We start from the raw sequence: 10,795 nt of genomic DNA, 5'->3' as shown, positions 1-10,795 counted from the left end.
GATACACTGTCAACAGAGGAGGGCTTGGCTCACTATAGTAATAATGAGCTTATATTCTTGGGAACATCAGTACATAGTAATACTAAAGCATTATTCAATCTATAATGTATTAATAATTTACAAGCAAGAATAAACTTTGCCCCAAACATCCAATAATCTCCATAAAGAAGTTACCTAGACTGTAAAAACAGATAGTAGCATTGCGTCAACATGCAAAGACGGTGGTTCTCAACAGTGCTCTGTGATGTCTCAAAGAATGACCTTGCATCGTGCTCCTGAGTCAATAATGATGGCAATGGCACAGTAGGTATGAGACTGAACCCTAATGTTGAATCGATAATCACTATGCTGGGTCATGGCACTGCATCAATCTGAGACAGTTTTGCATTATGATGTTGCATCAACTTGCATGATACTGCAAGGTCACCCTGTATCAGTTCAGTGGTACTATGCCATGATGTTGCATGAATATACAGAGACACTTTCCTGTGACAGCAAATCAGTGTAGAGGAATGCTAAGTTTTGATATGACCATCACAGAGCCATCACGCACAATATTAATGTTGATGAATGGCGACTCACATGTCACAAGGCCACTTAATTTTCTCTTTGCAGGACAAATTTAGGTCAGTGTGGGGCCTAACATGGCAAAGTTTTGTTAATACCAGCAAAGGCACCCCTTTACCCAAGACTGTCCTTCCACATTTTTGCTCCAACCTGCATGGACAGCAGGTACTTTGTTCTAGTACACTTTTTATCTGCTCAGCCATTTGACTGAATATGATTGACCTCACTACAACCCGTGGAGAGTAACAAGATTCAAAAGGAAACCACTGTGACAGGGAAATGGCCCAATTATGCTGAGCCTAGCTTTTTTCCTGGCAAAACAGATTCAAAGCATAACACATCAAGACACAGAAGGAAGCGGGCACCCAGCGACTGCTGTCGAAGGAGGAGAACAAAAAGATGGCAATTATTTTAATCATCTTCCAAGAGGTGGCAATAATGTTTCTTATAATTGCAAAGAGAAGCAGAAATGTCAATAGTTCCAACCAGCCTTTCTTTCTGAACGGAGCCTGAATCAGCTCTTCATTTAGGCTTCTGAAGCATCAACTATTTCCCATTAAACTATACTCGGGTCAGTCTGTTTTGGTCGCACTCAGCTCAGACTGAAGTTGAGAGTGATAATTACCATAAATTCACATCACTTTTCTGGGGTGAATTTGTTTCGATTTGTTGATAGTATTTTCCCATGTATGTTTCTTTATATTTCCCTATTATTGCTACAGCGATGATTGCTGTCGAAGTAGTTTTTTCTGATCTCCATTCCATGGGGTTTTATCTTTAAACATAACAGAGGTTTATTTATACCAATATAATAAAATATAATAACAGGGTTGTTTTTAAACAAGTACAGAAACAGCCCAGTAAGATTAAATGACAGATGGCACAGCAATTACTAGTTCTTTTGTCCTCAATTTCAATGGCACCTAGTAAGCAACAACCCAAGTTGGCAGCAGACCTTGAACTCCTCTGCCCTTTCCTCTGTGTGTGTGTGTGTACTACGTTGGAATAAGGGTTTTATTTCTTAGATATCAGCCTGAAACTGGCATGCAAACTAATATGTTTTGAGGTATAATGCCTTCAGCAGAAAAGCAAGAAGTACCAGTGAGAAAGAATGTATCTCTGTGCAATACTTTGCCTCAGGCTGGACACGGGGACATCATTGAAAGGTTTGTGTGCCCCGGCCCCTCTCGTGTTGCATACAAGGCTCTTCCATCAAGGGTTCCAGGATCAGTAAATAACCTCCCTTCTACCAGTTACACAACTGCTGTGGCATTACAGGTGGACTGAACCAAAAAGCTGATATAATACAAGTGTATGCGATGAAGTCAGCACACAGTGAATTTTAAACAGAGCTTTCCTGTGTCTCCCAGTACTGCGTGTAGCCTGTTCTGGAGTTCCCAGCACATCACTTCATATTTCATTTTGATAGTTCAGTGTATCCCACCCTGAGTGCTTGACCTGAAAATGTAGACAAGTTTCATATGAAACAGAAGGTTAATTACAAAGGCTGAAGTCATTAATGAAGGCTATCAATTATTAATCAGTTGGTCCACTATTCTCTTTTCCCATAACCAGAAGTATTTATAAGCCAGTGACAGGTTCTTAGGGCTGATGACATTTCTTAGCAACTGTATTACTCTGGTTGTGTGATTAGACCCCACAAGCAAAGTAGGAAAACATCAAATACATTTTTAGACAGGAGACTTCTACAGAAAACTTCAACGTGATGGAAGACAGAAGATAAAACTACTTGCCACCACCTAAACCTTCCTGACCACTGCATTGCAGTGGGCTCTGGTCTTGCGTCTGAGTCACTGGGTGCTGCTGGTAACAAAGCACTGAACCATGGGCAACAGAAGGCTTTTCTGAAGGATTGGCATTGTTTATAAAGAAAAGTTTAAAAAGCAACACCTGATAAATTTTAAAGTAAATGTATCAGTCAAAGCAATATATGCATCCTAAGACAGTAAAGGACCTGCCAGGTGTTTGCCACAGACAGGTATTCTTGAATAATCATAGATAACTTTGAAAGATGTCAGAATATTCACAGGGAAAATGATCCTCAGAAAAGGAAAACAGAGCTCCTAGTAATTGTCCTCACATAAATGAAATTTATTTCCCTTGCAAAATAAATCCATCATTGAAGAAAAATGTTTAATTAAGAAGTATTAATAGAAACATGTCTTTTCAACAATTTATATTAAGATTTTATTACCACATTAAAGATGAAAGCCTACTCAGTTGTGAAATCATCACTTATACAAAGTAGTAAAATCCTCATCACTTGTTAACTGTAGAGTAGGGGGAAAAAGACATGGGAAACACAACACAGAATCTGTCTTGAGAGGAAATAATGTTTATCTTAGTCCTCTCCTACTCCAGCATTCTTCATTACTGCTAGAAGCGCAGTATCGTTCAGTTGCTATTTTTCAAAACTTCAAGATGCTTTTAATCTTTTTTGGGTTATTGTTTGCAGCATTGTAGTTAAATTTTAACATGTAACTTGGATGATTATTAGTTTGTTATATACCATCAGATACTGTAGTTGCCATTTTCCAATAAACTGGTATATAATATTGTCATGAACTGGAAAAATGACATCATATTCCCTCCCCCAGAGGTCACTTAAAATAATCTAAGCCTACCTAATAAAAAAAACACCCTATTGTATGGGCATTATTTATCTTTCTACTTCAGAAAAATTTCTATTCCTTTTTGCATCAGAAATCTAGAGAACAAACTTTATCTTTAATAATACTCTGCATATTCTAATCTTCAGCTTTTATCTTCAGGAGACAACTTTCCCTGAGGTAATTCCACTGCTTGATTGTTCAGTTTAGCCTGTAGACCATTGTCCAAGGCAAAGGCTTAGAGAAATTTTACAGAAGATATCCAACCATCATATTAATCTTATATCCCTTTTCATTCCATATTCCACTTTGAAGAAGTTATTTTGCTTGCAGATACGTTTCTGCTGACCTTTGGGACTGTTTTACACCTTAATTCTGCTTCATGTAAAATTTCAGGAAGGTCTGGACCATTTTAGATACTAACTTGCACTTCCTTCATCTATACACCATCTATACTAATTTATGCTTTTCATCAGTCTGGCACCCTTCATCATAGAATGGTTTAGGTTGGAAGGGACCGTAAAGATCGTCTAGTTCCAATCCCCCCTGCCATAGGCAAGGACACCTCCCACTAGACCAGGTTGCTCAAAGCCCCATCCAGCCTGGCCTTGAACACCTTCAGGGCTGGACCTTCCACAACTTCCCTGGGCAACCTGTGCCAGTGCCTTACCACCCTCAGAGTGAAAAATTTCTTCATGATATCTAATCTAAATCCACCCTCTTCCAGTTTGAAAACGTTACCCCGCGTCCTATCACTACATGCCCATGTAAAAAGTCCCTCCCCACCTTTTCAGCAGGCCCCCTTTAGGTATTGGAAGGCTGCTATAAGGTCTCCCTGGAGGAGAGGTTCCCTTCTCCAGGCTGAACAACCCCAACTATCTCAACCTGTCCTCATAGGAGAGGTGCTCCAACCCTTTGATCATCTTTGTGGCCCTCCTCTGGACCCGCTCAAACAGGTCCATGTCTTTCCTATGTTATGGGCTCCAGAATTGGATGCAGCACTCCAGGTGGGGGTCTCACCAGAGCAGAGTAGAGTAGAGGGGCAGAATCACCTTCCTCGACCTGCTGGCCACACTTCTGATGCAGCCCAGGATGCAGTTGGCTTTCTGGGCTGCACTCGTGCATTGCCGGCTCATATTGAGTTTCTCATCAATCAGCACACCCAAGTCCTTCCCCTCAGGGCTGTTCTCAATCCGTTCTCTGCTGAGCCTTTATTTGTGCTTGGGATTGCCCTGACCCAGGTGTAGGACCTTGCACTTGGCCTTATTGAACTTCATGAGGTTGGCATAGGCCCACCTCTCCAAGCTGTCCAGGTCCCTCTAGATGGCATCCCTCCTCTCCAGCATGTCTACCTTGCCACACTGCTTGGTATCATCGGCAAACTTGCTGAGTGTGCACTCGATCCCACTGTGCATGTAACCAACAAAGATGTTAAATAGCACTGGTCCCAGTACCGACCCCTGAGGAACACCACTGTCATGTCATGTGAGTTCCCAAGGTTTCAAGGAATCCCCCAGCACTCCAAATCTGGGTGCAGAAACTGACGATATGTTTGCACATGCAGTTCTAGAAAGATTACACTACATTCGGAAGCATGGATTAACATGATGTGGTATGCTTCTTCATGCTAGTCTTATCTATGCTTGGGTAATTCTGTCAGTCAAACACAAAGGACATAAGAAACAGAGAAATCTCACAACAAAAACTACCAGGGTTGTTAGTGAGACATTATCATTACAAACCTTCAGACCTAATATTGATCTCAGAAAATTCTCAAAAGATTAGTCTGTTTCTATCAAGAATAATCAAAGCACTTTCAGAAAAGTCAGACAACAGAGCTGTTTATATTAGTACAATAAAGTCCCCTTTTACCTTCAAACAGTACTCCTTCCATGATTTGAAAATTAATTCCAGGTCTTTTGAGGGTTTCTAGATTCTCTGAAATCACTAAATGAGTATAGTTATGTTCCATAGCCTCATTTAAATTTGCCTAAAATCTAAGAGTCGGTTTGCTGTTCATCCTTATAACTGCACGTTTCCAAACACACTGTCCATACTCTATTAACAAACAGCTCTGACATGGGAAGGGAGGCAGGACACAGATCATAAGCAGCACCACAAACCCGGACTGCATGAGACATGGTGATGAACCTTTGAAAACGGAATTTACCGTCCTTAAAGCAGACACCTTTAGCTATCTTGACCTATTTCCATCCTCCTTTTAATAAAAGCACTTTTAGATTCAAAGCACTTTTAGATTCTTCTCCCTTCTGCTGAGGAAAACAGGAGCGAGAAGGTTCGTGAGTCAAGTTAAAGACAGGGACATCACTTAGCAATTATTGTAGCGGGCAAAACAGACTCAGCTTAGGGAAATTAATTTATTTCCAGTTAATATATTCTTATTTCTTTACTTATTTGGTTAGTGGGAAACAAACAGAGAAACATTAAAACGTAGGGAAAACACCTCTCCCCCACCCTTTCCCAGCCCCAGCTTTACTCCTCCACTGTAGACTTGACTCCTCTCCTCCCCCTTTGCTATTACCACAAGTTATACTCAGTCCCCTCAGTGACACAACAAATGTGCAAAAGGGGTGGAGGGTGGTGGTTATGGGCGGTACACAGTGGTTTCTCTCTGCTGCTCCTTCCTTCTTGCACTGTTCCTCTGCTCCAGCGTTGGCTCTCCACACGCCAAGTCCTTTGGGAATATCTATCTGCTCCAGCATAGGGTCTTCCACAGGTTGCCGTGGATATCCGCTCTGCCATGAAGCATCTCCTCCTCTCACCTTAGTGTTACCTCTGCTGTTTATCACCCTCCCCCCCACCCCCTTCCACTTCTTGGCATTTTCTGCCCTTTCTTGAACACACTTTCAGAGATGCCACTGGTTTGGCTGATGGGCTCAGCTGTGTCCTGTGGTGGTTTTGGAGCCAGCTGAGTCTGACATGGGGCAGCCCCTGGTCTTGTCCCACGGAGGCCACCTGCAGCTACCATCTAACACATACACAATATGATAAAATCAGATGACTGCACAGCCCCCTCTCTCTTGCTTCTCCCAGTGGCAAGCTGCATTCACATCTATGGATATATCACATTTGCAGCTGATTACATTATTTTTGCAGAGATTGACCTGCTTACGCTAGAGTTTGTAATGCTTCCTGTCATCTCTGGACCTAATTTATATGCCCAAGATAGTGCAATTTGACAGTGAAGTGGACCACACGCTCTTTAGCCCAGGCAATATAAGCCCAAAGTCCCAAATTATGCAGGCAGTAATTTTTTTGTTCTCATTTTAAGTTAGTGACAAGAACAACTATTCTCCCTTTCACTCTTGCATTTGGCAAAAATGTAGTTCCAGTGAAGACAGGCATCACACTTGAGAAAGACAGAAAGCAACAATCCCATCAGAGAGCAGAGCCCTGCAGATAAACTCATCCTGCCCCATATTTGCCTGGTTTCAGGAACTTATCATCTATTCCAATAGGCAGGAGGCAAAACAAACTTGTTCTAGTTGCGCTACTGTCAATGTTAAAATTAATGGCTTTTCAAAAAGCACTAAACAATGCCCAAACAGCTAAAACTTTGAGCTCTTTGACTAGCTGAAATGCGTTCTTTGGACCTGGCCTTGCCCGGGTGATACAGTGACCTCCAAATCCCCAAACCACCTACTGTACCAGCAGTTCTGGGAAAGGACCAACACAACTCATCCTCCCAGGAAAAGGATGGCTTTTGACACAGGAGTGCAAATGTGAAAGGCAAAAAGCTTCTGTAAGAAGCTAAATTAATTTTTTCCTTTAGCATCCAAGGAAACAGCAAGTATCCAGTGACTATCATCAGTACTGAGCACCACCTTTATGGGTAGCTCCAAATCAGGACCTTCTTTCAATGAGCACTGGGGAACACGCACGATGAGCCAAATTCTAGCACAACTTCGTGAATGCTAATGGAGGGATCGTGAAGTCATAATATGCCTCTGGAAATCAAAATTTGCTTCAACAATAACAATGATGATGTATTTAAGTCATTTAAAAACTACAATTTGCCACTTTTGCTCAAGACCATGTTTTATTCAAAGAAGAAAGCAATGAGAATCAGGCACCGTGTACATCTTGCTGTAGCAACATCAAAAAGTCTACTGGATTATCATCACTTTGGCCACAATGATATGTGTCAGATTAAGACCAGGAGTTATGTGGAGAATACTGAAAGAACCATGCACTATGTAAATGAAGTGGGCAAAAGAACTCATATTCCTCCTTTTCACCTATTTCTGCATTTTAAAAGGCAAAATACTCCTCTGTGCCTCTATAAAGCTCTCATTTTCCTACATATTACTTCTTTTCACAGCCAGTTTTGTAACTTAAGTTTTTCATTAAGGAAATTAAATGAGTCTGCTAGCAAATACCTCTTGTGAGAGAAGTGGGACAGGAGTATGGCCAGCAGGAAATGCATCGTGCAGCTGATTGAGGGATGTTAAGACATGGCCAAAGTACATCAATATTGGGTGCGCTGCTTCAGAATTGTGTGCAAGAAGGTATTACCCTCTGTCCCCAAAGAACAGCGATCATCCTCCAGTGCAGCTGCTCACATTACAAGCGATGTCTTTTCAATTATCTCAAAGGCCAGATTTTCCATGCTCTATTCACAAATCCACAAGCCCATTAATAACCATCTTGGGAGTCACCGCAAGGCTCCAGGCTACGTATCATATGACATCCTCTCTGATACGGGTTTTTATAAACTGAGCCAACTTGTCACCTAATGTGTCAAAATACTTATTTCCTAGACTGATAATAGGAAACCAAGGACAGCCCCTTTCCCTTCTAACCCGGCATTATCATTTAATACCAGCTGCCACTGCAAGCTGGAAAAATATGAGTACTCAGAGAAAAGAATTACGTATGCAAAGCGCTGAAGTTATGATGAAGAACAACACAGTGGATGGGAACTTAAAGCCTTGGGTTGAGAATATGTCCTTTAAACTGATTACACTCTACTACTGTAAAAGGATTTTGAAACAAATGTGATCAGGTGACATCTGCGTGCAGACACACTGAGCTGGGTCTACACAGCCAACCAAGCTCAGAACCAAATGTAAGGCACAGAGATACCCAACACAGCTTGCAAAGACCCAACTTGGGTCTACAACAAAGTAGCAATGCTTATCTAGTGCTGCAGCTGAGCGTATTAATCCTCCTGAACATAGCTGAACACTCAGGTACAGAACCAGTAAAATCTGCCTGCAGCCACAACTTGTGGACTTGTATGTTTGAATTTGCATTAGCCCTGGGATATCTTCAAGATGTCCCACTGTGCAAGCCAGATAGCCCAGAAAAGCCTGGAGGGATTGAGCGGGAGTTGCTGACACAAAGCACAGGCGATGCAATTCCTCTCCGTAAATGCAGCCGACAGATAAACATCAAAACCAGAAAGAAGCTGAAGGACAATATTGGCACAAAACAAATGGAAGTTAAACTGACATACATGAATACAAATAGATTGGAAAATAAGTTAAACTTCAAAATTGTAGGAAAAATTTGATTTTAGAACAACATTTCAAGAGAAATAGCAGAAGCAGAAAACCAGAAGGGATGAGGTAGATCTGATACAACCACAAAAGAAGCGGTAATTGTGCAATTGCCTATAAAGGTAAGGGACTGGACTTGATAACCCAGATACGCCCCTCCCTATCATGTGCTCCTAAAATTAAGATGCACAGCCAGCAACTCTGAAAACCTCATCCATTTGTGAAGGTCCAAAACTAAACAATGATTCTTTCCCCCTTCAGAAAGCCAACATGTTTGTTACACAGGAAACAAATTCTAATCAGAACACAAACTGGTAAGGATTTTTAAATCTGTTGTTTCAAGCAAAACAGTTTTCTAACATGTAAGACAAATTGAACTATGTGCCCTTTTCCTACAGACTCCAAGAAAAAGGGAGTTTACCTCATTTTAAAAAATAAAGGTATTTCACATTAACCATTGTAGGAGGACTATATTTAATTTGGCTCCCCACAGGTTAAGATTTAAAGAAATAGAAAAGAGAGACCACATCCTCCCTCCCTTCTCCACAGAAACACAGAGCAGAGAAGACAAGAATACAGTGCAAGGACTTGAAAACACCACAACAGTAAGAATCATGTTTCTGCATTAAAAGAAACAGAGAAGACTTGCATGTGTAAGGACATAAGTTCTTTGAAGTAACAAATACAAGAAGAGAATTATCCAGTTTCACAACCAGACAGAATCAGTACAGTTAGACTTTAACACATCACCGGAAAATCCTTTCCATGTAACAGAACAATGAACTAAAATTCCTCTTGTAAAACCCTCTTGAAACTGTAAAGGGCGCAAAATCAAGTCTTAGTGGCGATGCAGGCAGTAGTTCTGCAAAACTGTGATTTGCAAAAAGGTGCCAACAGTCCCACACTCCCCAGGACGTGGGATGCTGCAGAGGCTAAGCTTACAAACGCAACATGATCAGACTTCCTTCTTGAAATGACCTGTCCTGCCCTAACTCTTCAGTACACTTGTTAAACACCACCCAAAGGGAACCCCTACCTCTCCTTTGACATTCCCATAGTTCCATAGCTTAATTACCTTTCAGCAAGTTCCAAGTTTTTTTACCACGTGTTGCCCAGCTCCTTACATGAGCAGATCCAGTTACGACTACTGGAATGCTGTATTAACCTCTCTCTTTTGTTGTGGAGATACATTTACTTCAATCTGCAATGCTGCAGCGTGTGTTGCCCACTTGAATTATGCCAAAAGATCATTGCCCATTGAGGGCTTAGTCTCTCTATATTTGGGATACAATATACCATCTACGAAAGGATAACCTGCAGAAAATATGAATGTTTGTAAAAATTGTTTTAGCAATGTGCCCAAAGAAAAACTAGATCCTTTCCCCTTAAGTGGGAAATGCCTGCACAGTCAGAGGATCTCATTGCTGGTTAAAATGGTATACTAGAAGCACGATGTGGTTCCCTACAGAACTGGTTAATCCCACCATCTCTTTAAGGCTGAGCAGCGTCATACTAAAGGGTTTTACATGATCCAAAACCTGAAATCCTGTATGTGGTACTGGCTTTCAGATGAGATTGTCTAAAAATAATAGAATAAGAGAGACGTGATAAGATAGCAAAGGAAGCCTTAGTTGGTATAAGACACTTTTCTTTGTCATGCTTAATGATTTCTATTACCCGGCTTCCAGAAACCGCACTCCTGACATCAGTAATTGACAAGAATAAAGAATAAGCTAAAACAGGCACTGTGTGCACCAAAAGTGAATTTGGACAGTCAGAGCGAGTAATATACTTGGTATCAGGTTTAGGCAAAAACATGCTCAGCTGATGCTTTACACTGGCCCAAATCATACTAGTTATATGAGGCAGTCTCTTTCTGTAGGCTGCAAATTGCTTGAACAAAGAACCAGGAATTTAAATGTAGCAGAAAAAAAAAAAAAAAGATATGCCAAGATATTTAAGAGAACTTTCACACTACATAAGCTTTACTTCAACTGGGTTTCAGACTCCGTGTTTGCAGTCTCCTCATCCCACCTCTTTTACATATGGAAATGGAAGAGGAAAATGCCTGTAACA

The sequence above is a fragment of the Charadrius vociferus genome, unplaced genomic scaffold (assembly GCF_000708025.1).
Source record: "Charadrius vociferus isolate BGI_N301 unplaced genomic scaffold, ASM70802v2 scaffold14, whole genome shotgun sequence".
NCBI classification, from domain to species: Eukaryota; Metazoa; Chordata; class Aves; order Charadriiformes; family Charadriidae; genus Charadrius; species Charadrius vociferus.
Note: the sequence above shows the minus strand (reverse complement) of the source record.